Genomic DNA, 13,485 nt, shown 5'->3' on the forward strand with positions numbered 1-13,485 from the left:
TGTGAACTATTACACATAATCATTTCAATAGTCAGAGGAAAAATGGTTGAAGGTAGTACTCATTAGCAGAAGTTAATACTACTACTGCTCACACCAGCATCAATTCTTGAGAGCCTATGAAATGAAAAGAATAACTTGAGCCAGGTAAAGGATATCCATCAAAACTCTTCAATAAGTCTTACACTTAATTGGGGAAATGTTAGAAGCATAGCCTTTAAACTTAGGAGCACGATGCTAGAATTCCTACCCAGTAAAATAAGAAAAGAATAAATAGTATAAGAAATGAAAGGAAGAAAGAAAGCTTTTTAAATTTACAGATGATTGTCTATATGGAAAATATAAGGAAAATCTATATGCAAACTATCAGCACTATTGCTGGATACAAGATAACTTTAAAAAGATAAATCATGCTTTTGTACCTTAACAGAAATGTTTAGACAGTGTGATTTTAAAAAGTTTTCCAGTCACAAGAGCAACGAAATGACATTACTCAGGGATGCATGTAATAAAAGATATATAAGAACTGTATGGGGAAGGTTATCAACTTTATTTAAGAACTTAAATCTAAATAAACAGATGAGTAGACACAACCATCTGGAGATGTCAAATATTTTCAGTATATATCTATTAATGCAATATAATTTTAAACCAAATTCAAAAGTTTGTCTTGTAGAACTTGGCAAGTTGATCCTAAAATTTATACGGAAAAGTAAAAAGTCAGGATTACTTAAGAGGAAAAATGAAGGGGGAGTTCACTTAATAATTTGTAGAGCTAAAGTAATTGGAATGGAAACAGATCAGGGAGGCACATGGCAGAGTTCAAGAATGACTGATATTTGTAGGGACTCTGTGTATGACAGAGTTGGTATAACAAATCAGTGGGGAAAGAATGAACTATTTGGTAATCAGTGCTGGGTTAGCCATATTGAAATTAAAAAAAAAAAAAAAGCTGAGTTCCTAATTCACATATACACAAACAATGAATTCATTAGATTAAAAACCTAAAATTGAAAATCAGAATATTAAGATTTTAGAAGAAATTATGTGATACTATCTTTATTACTTGCATCAGGCAGGAATTAGTAAATGAGTCCTGAAAGATATTAACCATAAACATTATTATTAAATAAAGAAACTTAAAAAGGTTTATTTATAAAAAAAATAAAAAAGTTTTATTGTGCTAAAATGGTAGGTAAGGACCTTTCTTGCTTATTGATTACTGTTCATCTGACCTCTCTCATCTTAAGCTCTACCCTTAGTTATATCCCTAGTTCACAGAACAGTACCTGAATGAATGTGACTTAAAAGCCCTTTCATACTTGTGGCCAGTTGCAGCACTGGAAACATTTGTCCTCTCATTTGCTTTGTTTAGTTGGTGGAAAAGTTTGAGGAGCACTCCTAATCAAGTGACTCCTGAAACTACTTTTTAGCCATATCTGGAAAATGGAGGAAGAAATTCTGTGTTTTATTCATAGTTTCAAATAAAATCTATATATTTAGTCACTAAGTCACTGCAGTCTTGAAATTTTCTGGGTGTTCTGAGGAAACAGTGTCCTGTAAGACATGGTTTCTGCCAACATGGAGCTTGGAGTCATGTAGTGGAAAAGGAGGTAAGCAAATCAGTGATTATTGCATGATAGATACTATGAAAAAGGTATACTATGGAAGCAAAGAGGACAGAACATTCTAAAACATTCTAAAGCAGAATATTCTAAAGTTCATAAAAATAAAAAAGGGCTATGGCTGTAAGCCCCTTGAGGACAGATATACTTGTCTTATTCTCTGTTGAATCCTTAGAGATCAGTATCTAGAATGTGAAAGGTACTCAGGAAAATTTTGTTGACTGAATCAGTAGAAGAGAATGAGGAATACGAAGTTGTTTGCTCATTTTTCTTTCATTCTTTTTTTTTTTTTTTTTTAAGATTTTATTTATTTATTTTGACAGAGAGCACGAGCTGGGGGAGAAGCAGACTCCTCGCTGAGCAGGACCCTGGGATCGTACCCCAAACTGATGACAGATGCCTAACTGACTGAGCTACTCAGGCACCCCATAGGTCCTTTGTTTCTTAATAGTCCCCTAAGTCTTTTGTGTGGTAGGTTTGCTTTTCTCTGATTTAGTTAATGCATCATCATAAAGCTAATCTTCCTCTGAAATCACTTTCATAATGTGATACCCCTATTTAAAAGTTCTTCAGGGAGGAGGGCTGCCTGCATGGCTCAGTTGGTTAAGTGTCTGACTCCTGGTTTCAGCTCAGAGCATGACTCAGGCTCCTGGGATTGAGCCCTGTGTTAGGCTCCCGCTCAGTGGGGAGTCTGGTTATCTCCCTCTGCCCCCTCACCCCACTTTCTCACTCTCTTTCTCTCTCTGTGGAATAGATTTTAGAAAAAAAAAAAAATCCTAAAAAAAATCCTTCCAGGGGATCCCTGTTTCTTACAGAAAGTGTAGACTTTTAAGCCTTGTGTTCAGGGTTCTCAATGTATGGTCACATCAAAGCTATCACAGAGTATGTCCATCTTTTCCAGAACATAACCCCACATCTATAGATAGGTTTTTTTTGTTTTTGTTTTTTTTCAATAGTCCCTTAAATGTCATGTGCTCATTTCAACTTCCATTCATGCTGGCTCATGCATCTGGAATGTACTTCCTTCTGCTCTTTAGTGAAACAAATCATGGTATGTTAATAATAGACTCAGCCCCATCAGGTGATTCCAGTCCATTGTGATCTTTTTTTCCTGATAGAAGGTATATGGATAATAATCTGAGAGATAATGTTAAAAAAAAAAAAAACGAAAAAACAAAAAACTGGGGCACTTGGGGGGCTCAGTGGGTTAGGCCTCTGCCTTCGGCTCAGGTCGTGATCTCAGGGTCCTGGGATTGAGCCCCGCATCGGGCTCTCTGTTCAGCGGGGAGCCTGCTTCCCTCTCTCTCTCTCTCTCTCTGCCTGCCTCTCTGCCTACTGTGATCTCTCTCTCTGTCAAAAAAAATCTTTAAAACAACAACAACAACAACAAAAACAAACTTTGAAGAAATTATATGAGGAAAATTTGGAAAAGAGATGGAAGTGGTCACTAATTCATTTCTGTCATTGAAGAGCCGCCAAAATCCATTTGAAAATGGTCACAGTTGTCTCATATCCAACCTTATTAGGGAAATGATTTCAGTCCAAACTCTCATGATTTCTGTTTTACTGAATTTTTCTCCAAAGTTACCATTAACTCTGTTTTATAAAATTTTATTGTTTATAACAATGCTAGTTTTTTTTTTAAATGAAAGTAATATAATGAAATAAAAATCTGTGGCAAATAGAAATAGAATTAAGGAAAAAAATTACCAGCACTTTTACTACTCTTACTCTTAGTATTTGGTATATAGAAACTCCTCCTTAAAAATTTCTTCTTTGGGGGTGCCTGGGTGGCTCAGTGGGTTAAGCTGCTGCCTTTGGCTCAGGTCATGATCTCAGGGTCCTGGGATCGAGTCTCACATCGGGCTCTCTGTTCAGCGGGGAGCCTGCTTCCCTCTCTCTCTCTCTCTCTCTGCCTGCCTCTCTGTCTACTTGTGATCTCTCTCTGTAAAATAAATAAATAAAATCTTTAAAAAAAAATTTCTCCTTTGGGTGGGGGACTAGGTTAGCCTGATTGATGGGTATTAAGGAGGGCATATATTGCATAGAACACTGGGTGTTGTACACAAACAATAAATGATGGAACATTGCATCAAAAACTCATGATGTATGAGTGACTAATATAACTGTATGGTGACTAATATAACATAATTTAAATAAACATAAAAATAAAAAGTTAGACCCCCCCCCCCCAGCCCGCCAAATTTCTCCTTTGACAGTTATAAGGTTGGGTACCAGAGTAAAAGCTCCTCAGCTCTGCTCACCACAAGCTCATGATGTCAGCAGTTGACTAGGCTCTAGTAAGTAATGTCTTGCCCACCATTCTGTTGGGTCTGTAATTAATTTGATGTGATTTGAAGATATTATTAACCCCCTTAACTCTTAAAAGAAAAAAAGTCTGAATGTGTTAAGATTAGTAAAAAGAGCCAAATCATTATAATAGAGAATCATAAATAAAGATTATTTAAAAATTAGAAAGTATGAAAAAATGATATAGTGAAAGCATAAATCATGATGCAACAGGAATAATATTGACTGTATTCAATTCATTGTAAGGAGATAAGGAATAGTATATGTGCCTAAAGGTTATTTAATTAGGTGGAATACTAATTAACATGATAATTCTAGAGAAGACAAAAAGTGTTTCAGACTTCAAAACTGAGCATAAAGTGCTGTTGATATAATTGCTGTTACAACCCACACATGATTCCATATAATCACCTTCATATATACAGAAAAGGCACATAATGAAAGCTATTTGACAAAATTCAACATCTTTCAGATTTTTAGAACTTTTTAATTAGAAAGCAATGGGTAAAGGCTTATGTAAGCATCTTACTTAATAGTACAGTATTAAAACAGTAGAAATAGTCCCACTAAAGAACAAGATAGGGTTACCTACTATCATGCCTGTGTTAGTTATCGTTGTTTATAGGTACTGTCCGATGCAATTAGATAAGAAGAAATACATGGTAGGCATATTATTGAAAAGGAACAGGCAAAATAAGCATATTTTTACCTGGAAATCAAGAAAATCAAATGAATATTATTAGAAACAAAGTAATTAGATGACTGGTTATAAGAAGGAGCTTGGAAGTCCTCACTCTATTCTAACAAATAAAAAGCAGAACAAGGGGGCGCCTGGATGGCTTCAGTGGGTTAAAGCCTCTGCCTTTGGCTCGGGTCATGATCCCAGGGTCCGGGATCGAGCATTGGGATCTCTGCTTAGCGGGAAGCCTGCTTCCTCCTCTCTCTCTGCCTGCCTCTCTGCCTACTTGTGATCTCTGTCTGTCAAATAAATAAATAAAAATCTTAAAAAAAAAAAAAGCAGAACAAGTTGAAAGTCAACACCTCTTCTTAGATCCGTCAGAGAACTGAGGTTGCGGGCCAAATGGCTGCCCTCCACGTTGGACAGACAGGTAGAGCAGAAACCTTCTCAGGAACCAGGATGGTGTATCAGCATAGGAACTGTAATTGATGAATTTCTGGAGGCTCACAATGGACAAGTCTGAGAGATACAACTCCAGGAGACCCCACATTTAGGAGGTCTTTGTACTTTTCTGAGTTTTACCAACAAAAACCCTACCAGGTTCATACAGAGAAGAGTGAGAAAAATCTCTTCTCTGGCAGAGGGAGGGGAAAAATAGCCAGTTTTTGAAATATGTTGAAAACATTCTGTTCTCTTTGGTAAAAGCCTACCCTTGAGAGAAACTATTTTACTTGCCTACCCTGCCTGGTTTTGTCAGAGCCTGCCTGACCTGGGAGAAGGGAAATACCCAATTCTAGCCTTCTCTTTCTAGGGGAAGAGAAGTAGAAGTATAAACTTCAGTACCATCCAGCCATCCTGTCCCACCTTGAGTGGGGAGACTAAGAAGCACTTGTGAGTGTCAGGGCCCAGGGGTACAAGCTCCTTAAAAGACTGAAGACTGGACGCCTGGGTGGCTCAGTGGGTTAAAGCTTCTGCCTTCGGCTCAGGTCATGATCCCAGGGTCCTGGGATCGAGGCCTGTATCGGGCTCTCTGCTCAGCGGGGAGCCTGCTTCCTCTTCTCTCTGACTGCCTCTCTGCCTACTTGTGATCTCTGTCTGTCAAATAAATAAATAAAAAATCTTAAAAAAAAAAAAAAAAAGACTGAGGACTGTAGGACTTAGTCATAGGACTATAGAACACTTCCGCTCCCACCACCACACCTTAACCATGGTATCACTAAAGGCCTGATTATTTCAGTTCTTTTTACCTAGTACGTCATGTCCAACTTTCAACAAAAAAAAATTACAAGGCATACTAAAAGCCAAGTTTGATATATAAGAATCAATAGCTTCCTATTATGAAAATACTTTTAAGTATATACTTAGGTATTTAAATATATATATTTAAGGGAGGGAAAGATCCTATTTATAATAACAATTGAAAATATAAAATATCCAAAAATAAACTTAAGATATATGCAGAGATTTTATGAAGAAATTTTAAACTCTGATGAATAATATAAAAGAACACTTAAATAATTGGAAAGACATACCTTGTTTGATATGAAATTGAAGTGCTCAATATTGTTCAGATTTTAGTTCTTATTCTGTAAAAATATGGTTCAAACTTGACAAGTTGATGCTAGAATTTGTAATGACAGAAGTCTGGAAATAAGAGAAATGTTTTTTCGGGGTTGATTTTATGCTTATAATTGAATACTGTGCAGTCTTTGGAAAGAAGAGGTGGATCTCCACATATGAATATGAAAGTATGTTCAAGACAGTTAAAAACAATCAAGAATTAAACAGGGTGTATAAGTTCCCATTTGTTGGGAATTGTTGGGGGAGGAGTAAAAGAAACTTGGATACACAAACAGGTAGTATTACTTAGAGGCGGGTAGAATGGAGACAAGGAGACATGTTTGGAGGCTCTGAACAATTCCAAGTAAAAATTGATAAAAAGACATGAGCTAGGGTAGTGACATAATGCAAAGTGAAGGACAGATTTGAAAACATATGTATGTGGACAGAATGCATGAAAGCTGCCTTAATGTTGTAGATTAGGGGGAGAGCGGAGTTAAAGACGATGGCCCCCAATTTCAGATCTGGTGACAACTTTTGGTTCAGTTTTCTTTTCTGTTTTTTTTTTTTTTTTTTTTTTTTTTTAAAGATTTTATTTATTTATTTTTGACAGAGAGAAATCACAAGTAGACGGAGAGGCAGGCTCCTCGATGAGCAGAGAGCCCGATGCGGGACTTGATCCCAGGACCCTGAGATCATGACCTGAGCCGAAGGCAGTAGCTTAACCCACTGAGCCACCCAGGCGCCCCTTGGTTCAGTTTTCTGATTGCCTCTCCTTTGTACACTTCGTGCACAGCCAAAAGAGATGACCTTAATGTGTCCTTCAGTCCTTGCTCACTCCCTAACTCCCTTCTTTCTTCCTTCTGCTCTTTTTTGCCCCCTCATAGCTTTAGCTGTTGTTTCTTTATGAATGACTTCCACCTCTTACCTCTGGTCCTGGTCTCTTTCTCAGCCTCGCATCCCTCGTTTTGTTACCTGCTATACAGTTGCACCAGAATGCTATCACGTCATGAGCATAATCTCAGTACAGTTACACAGTGCAAGTTCAGCTGCCCTTGCAAGGTATATGTCACCTTGGAAAAGTTGCTCAACTTCTGTAAGGTCACTTACCCCATTTGTAAATAGGAATAGCACAAGGTAGGACTGTTCTGTATCACAAGAGTATATCCTCCTAAGTTTTTGGCTTTAAAGATCTTATTTCTGGGACGCCTGGGTGGCTCAGTCAGTTAAGCATCTGCCTTCAGTTCAGGTCCTGATCTCAGTGTCCTGGGATTAAGTCCCTCATTCGACTCCCTGCTGAGCAGGGAGCCTGCTTCTCCCCATACCTCTGCCCTTCCCCCTGCTTGTGTGCTTGCTCTCTGTCTCTCTCTCTCTCTCTAATAAATAAAATCTTCAAAAAAAAAAAAAGATCTTCTTTCTATTATAAAATAATATCTGTCATAGTAGTTATTATTATGGTTATTTTAATGTTCTCAGTTACTAGAAAATAAAAAGTCTGCAGCCCTACGCTCCCCTTTTGCGACCCCCACAGTTTCTCCTATTTATATTTTGTATTAGCGTGGTGCACTTGTTAGGATTGATGAACCAGTACCGACACATTATTATTAGCTAAAACCTTTAGTTTACATTAAGGGTTTACTCTTTGTGTTGTACATTTTGTGGGTTTTGACAAAAGTATAATGCAATGTTTCCACCATTGCTGTATTGTACATAATAGTTTCATTGCCCTGAAAAATCCTCTGTGCTCTGCCTGTTCGTCTCTCCTTCCCTTTCATTGAACCCTGGCAACCACTCATCTCTTTACTGTCTACATAGATTTGCCTTTTCCAGAATGTCGTATAGGTGGAATCGTCTAGTACATAGCCAGATTGGCTTACTTTCACTTAATGGTATGCCTTTAGAGTCCCTCCATTTCTTTTTTTGTCTTGAAAACATTTCTTTCTATTGCTGAAAAATACTCCTTTGTAGGGATGTACCACAGTTTGTTTATCCATTCATTGAAAGACTTTTTGGTTGCTTCCAAGTTTTCACAGTTAAGAACAGCTTGCATTTAAAATTATTCAAGATTCAGATTTGAAAATTTTTCTTTATATTAGCTGTATTCATTTCCCATGAACTGAGTGGCATAGAACACAGGAATTTATGCTTTCATAGTTCTGGAGTGTGGTATTGTGATATAATAAGACATACATGTTTTGGTCTTCATGCTCAGCTTCTGGCCAGAGCTCCTAAAACCTTTGTAATTTTACCAAGTGATAAGGCCCATAGGAGGATCTTTTGATATAATATTTGGTTTTGGTTTCTGACTCCTGACAGTTCCAGAGTGCTAAAAGCGAAAGAAACATCTTTGTTATAGCACACACCTTTCAATCTTACCTGAGTTTATGTTAGTGAGGTGACCTTTGGAAAGCCTCTAAGAATGGGGGCCTGGTTGTCAGGGGAACCACCCTTGTGACTAGAGGTTTGGAACTTTCAGCCCAGACTTTGACTTAGTCATTAATGGTCAGTGATTGAATCAATCATATCTGAGTAATGAAGTTTCTATAAAAACATCCTGACTGAATGGGTTTAGAGAGCTACTGGGCTGGTGAATTCTTGGTGGTACTGGGAGGTGATGCGCCCACCCAACCAGGGCATGGAAATTCCATACACCCTCTTACCTTGTACCTTGCCCTCCAGGCTCTTCCAGCTGGCTGCTTTTGAGTTATATCCTTTACAATAAATAGGTAATGTGAATAAAATGTGGCTCTGAGTTTTGTGAGCCATTCTAGCAAATTATTGAACTTGGGAGGGGAGTCATGGGAACGTGACTTATGGGTGGTTGGTCAGATATACAGGTGACAGTCTAGGACTTGAGATAGGTACTTGAAGTGGGGATCAGTTGTGTGGACTGAGAGACCCTACTCTCAGCTGGTATCCACTGAGAATTAAAGAATTGTTTCCTATGGAAAAACACACCATGTTCAGTTATCAGAAGTGTTGAGAGTAGAGAGTGGAAAACGGTTTTTCTTTTAGGAGGTTAGAATCTGAAATCAAGGTGCGAAGATTGGTCTATACTTCTCCCTTAGCTGCTGGGAAGTCCAGTGATCCTTGGTCTTCTTAGGCTTATAGATCCATCACTTGAATCTGTGCCTCTGTCTTCGCATGGCATTCTCCCTGTATCTCTGTGTCTTCATAGGGTCCTCTTCTTAAACGGACAGCAGTTATATCAAGTTAGGGCCCATCTGACTCCACTATATCCTCATCTTAACTAATTACATCTACAGTGACCCTATTTCCAAATTAGACCACATTCCCAGATACTGTCAGGACTTCAACCTATCTTTATTCAAGGGAGGAAGGCACAGTTAACTCGTAGCATGCAGTGATGCTTTCCAGACTGTTCTTCTTTCTATACTTAAGCTTTTTTGTTCTTGAATCATTGATAGTGATGTAATGTTACCCAGCCTTTGGTAGGTGTGGTTTCGACTGAAAACCAATTTGTCCTTGGCAGTGCTATAAAAAACAGTGTTCCTATGCTCAAATTTGTACTTTCAAATATACAACCAATAAGATTTACCCAGATGCCAGTTTGTGGCTCTGCCCTGTTCAGTTTGTTTGTATGGTTCATTTGCCTACTTCATGGTTTGTCAGTGAAGTTGTATAAAAAAATTAAATTGATGTTAACAATTTTTTATTGGAATTATCCAATGAAGAATGAGTACTTAATTTTTTTCCTTCACAGTTTTTAGTATATAAACTGTGGAGATAATTTGTAACTTCTACAGCTCATTTTTCCCTTTCAGGTGATTATAATGTCGGGTTTTGCAGATTTCCAAAACACTCTTTCCTGTTTTTCTGTCATCTGACATTCCATGTAAAAACTGACCCATAAACTTGCTCACATTCAGATCATCATTTCTAGACAAGGTTTCTGAATTTCCTTTATAGTAATTTCCTGATTAGAGTGAAAGGGACAGGGAGGGAGAGAAAGGGAGGTAGCTTAAAGTCACATGAAAAGTTACTGAGCAGTTTTAAAATAGTTTGATCAAGAGGGCGTGCAAGAAAACGGGGAACATTTTCATTGGGGAGAGAGCAAAAGTGAATTATGTTTTAGGTATAAAAGAATTATAAATTTCAGTCTGTATGGCAGGGTTTTATTCACCAGTAAGAATTTAATATGATGAATAAACTTTTCTTGACAATAAGGAAAGCATTAAATATCGTATAAAATGCTATCAAAGGACAGACCTTATATCATCTTATCTACTGATACAGCCAGAGTTCCGGAGGCAGGCAAGGATCTCTCGTATCTGTGTCATGTTTTATGTATTCCAGGGGACTTCTTTCCTCCTCTCATATCTGAGAGTCCTGACTTTTTCTACACTAAAGATATTTCCATGTTAATGCAGAAAGATCTAATGAATCATTCTGGATTTGCTGTCTTTATTCTTCAGACCCCCTTTTAGGAAGGTAGACCCTGGCCCTGGTGTTTTTGAGTTGTCCTCTTGTTCTGTTGAATCTCTATTTCTTATTACTGAAATATCTGAAATGTACTTCTTCTGAAGTAAAAATCATCAAGTGTTACTCAAATAATTGCTTGCATTTGTATCATAAGCTTAGGGCCAAATCTGATCACTTCTTCAAGTATCAAATATTCCTCTTTTTTTCTACTACCACAGAGTAATCCAGGATTTTGATATGTCTGATTATTATAATTTCATCTTTATCATATTTAGTTTTTTATACCTCCCTAACAATGTTATTTACCTCTCTCAGAGGCCTCCAGTGATTTTTCCTTTACTTGACCAGTGAATTTTAAAATCCTTACTCCTCCCCTGCCCAGCCAATATTTTATTATAAAAATTTTCAAATACGCTATTGAGTTGTAGGAATTTTTTTTTAATATATTTTAGAAATTAGCCCCCTACCAGATTTACAGATATGTTCTTCCATTCAAGTAGCTGGCCTTTTCATTTTGTCGCTGGTTTCCTTTGCTCTCCAGAACTTTTTAGTTTGGTATAGTTCCATGTGTTTATTTTAGCTTTTGTTGCCTTTGGTTTTGGTGTCAAATCCAAAAAACCATTGCCTAGACCAATGTCAAGGAACTTACACTCTGTGTTTTCATCTAGGAGTTTTAACTTGTTTCAGGTATTATTTCTCAAATCCTTAATGTATTTTGAGTTGATTTTTGTGTATGGTATAAGATAGGGGTCCAGTTTCAGTCTTGCACATAGCTGTCCAGTTTTCCCAACACCATTTATTGAAGAGACTGTCCTTTCCCCATTGTATATTCTTGGCAGCTTCGTTGTAATTAATTGGCCATATATATGTGGATTTATTTCTGAGCTCTGTATTCCACTGATCTTCATTTCTGTTTTTATGTCAGTACCATACTCTTTTGATTACTATGGATTTGTAATATAGTTTGCAATCAAGAAGTGTGATCCCTCTAGCTTTGTTCTTTTTCAAGATCACTTTGGCTATTTGGGATCTTTCGTGTTTCCATGTAAATTTTAGGATTTTTTTATTCTATTGCTGTGAAAATGTCATTGGGATTTTGATAGTGCATTGAACCTTTCATGTTTTTAATGCCGCAGTTTACCTCTTTTTATATTGTGTATTTGTGAAGAAATTATACTGGCTACAGTTATTTTTAATCTTCTTTTCCTTTAACCTTTGTAATACGTTAAGGGTTTAATATACCATCCTATTTCAGAATCTGATGATACTGTTACCTTTACCAGTGCAATGTATATTTTCATATGTTTTTATGTTTCTATTTAGTGTTTTTTTTTTTTTTTTTTTTCATTTCAGTTTGAACAAGTCCTTTCAGCATTTTTTGCAAGGGAGACTTTGTGGTGACGAACTCCCTCTGCATTTGTTTTTCTTTTCTTTTCTTTCTTTCTTTTTTTTTTTTTTTTAAGATTTTATTTATTTATTTGACAGAGAGAGATCACAGGCAGGCAGAGAGGCAGGCAGAGAGAGAGAGAAGGAAGCAGGCTCCCTGCTGAGCAGAGAGCCCGATGCGGGGCTCGATCCCAGGACCCTGAGATCATGACCTGAGCTGAAGGCAGCGACTTAACCCACTGAGCCACCAAGGCGCCCCCGCATTTGTTTTTCTGGGAAAGTCTTTATTGCTTCTTTAGTCCTGTCATTCAGTCCTGTCCTTCTGAAGGATACCTTTGCTGGATAAAATATTCATGGCTAACAGTTTTTTTTTTTCTCCTTTCTGTGCTTTGAATATCTCATTTCCTTCTCTCCTGGCCAGGTTACTGCTGAAAAATCTGCTGATAGCCCAATGATGGAAGTTCCTTTGTAGACTGCAGAGTGAGAAGGGTGTGGGTTTGGTGCTTGGGATGTTGAGGGTTTCTGTGGCTCAGAGGAGGGCATCCTTTAGATGAGGTTTTCCCAGTGACTCGTGGATGGGCTTCCTATTGGAGTACAGAGTGGAGAACTGCATCCCTTTCATCTCTGAAATTCTTACCTGTCTCTTTCCTGAACTCCTCCTTTTCCCTGTCACGGAGCTCTTGTTTTAATACTTGGGTTTCTTTAGCTGAGCACTGACTCACTCTTCTCCTTTTTCCCCATGGGAAGGATCCCTAACCTGCTTTTTCTCTGAACTGTGGAACCTTGTGGGTTCCTTGTAGGGAGAGGTGGTGATGGCCAAGCTCCTCTTACCCACTCTCCAGTGTCCAGATTTTTTTTCTTCCTGCCAGTGGCATGCTGGAACTTCTCCTCTAGAAACCTGGACTTCTGTGAAGGCTTTCTCATCCATGGGGATCGGCCCAAGTTAGCGTTTTCCAGGTGCTGTAGCCAAGAAGATTTGGAGACTGTTCATAGCTTCCTACTGTTTCCATAGCCCGTACCAGGTTCTTCCTGCCCTTACCTGCCGCGAAAGTGGGTGAGGCTCCTCCTGGGTCCCTTGATTCCAGAGCTCCTGTGGAGGCACTTGGGTTCGTGGAGAGGTGCCAAATTTTACATGTGAAGGGACAACAAAAATGAGGGCCATCTTAGGGTATGATGCCACGATACTGATATCACTCTTCTTGCTGTTTTCCTTGTAATATTAGAAATAGTAAGATGCTTGCTGTTTTGTAGCTAAATTTTCAGGGGTAAGAGAGATTTATGACATGCAGTCTCAAATATTAATACCTATCTCTTTTGGATCAGAGGGACAAAGCATCATGTGATTAGGGCCGTGGTGGAAAGAGACAGTAAAAACTTAACTTGATGCTGCTAAGAATAATAAGTATTTTTTCCATTTTACTAGCATCTTACAAAGCCCTTTATGATGCAACTGTCTCATTTCATATTTGCAAACCTGTAAGATAA

The 13,485-nt window shown here is 38.0% G+C and overlaps 1 protein-coding gene and 1 long non-coding RNA gene across 4 annotated transcripts in view; one reads left to right on the forward strand and one right to left on the reverse strand.

Moving 5' to 3' along the window:
- LOC309840521 overlaps nt 1-8,608 on the reverse strand; it is a 39,854-nt gene extending 31,246 nt beyond the window's left edge. For both annotated transcript variants that reach the window (XR_014298647.1, XR_014298648.1), the window contains exons 1-2: nt 8,548-8,608; nt 6,144-6,255 (exon numbers count right to left, since the gene is read on the reverse strand). This is a non-coding gene — a long non-coding RNA (uncharacterized lncRNA). The remainder of the gene's footprint in view (nt 1-6,143; nt 6,256-8,547) is intronic.
- MTMR2 (myotubularin related protein 2) overlaps nt 1-13,485 on the forward strand; it is a 123,559-nt gene that overhangs the window by 48,632 nt on the left and 61,442 nt on the right. The gene's annotated exons all lie outside the window — the stretch shown is intronic.

This window comes from Mustela nivalis, assembly GCF_964662115.1.
Source record: "Mustela nivalis genome assembly, chromosome: 9".
NCBI classification, from domain to species: domain Eukaryota; kingdom Metazoa; phylum Chordata; class Mammalia; order Carnivora; family Mustelidae; genus Mustela; species Mustela nivalis.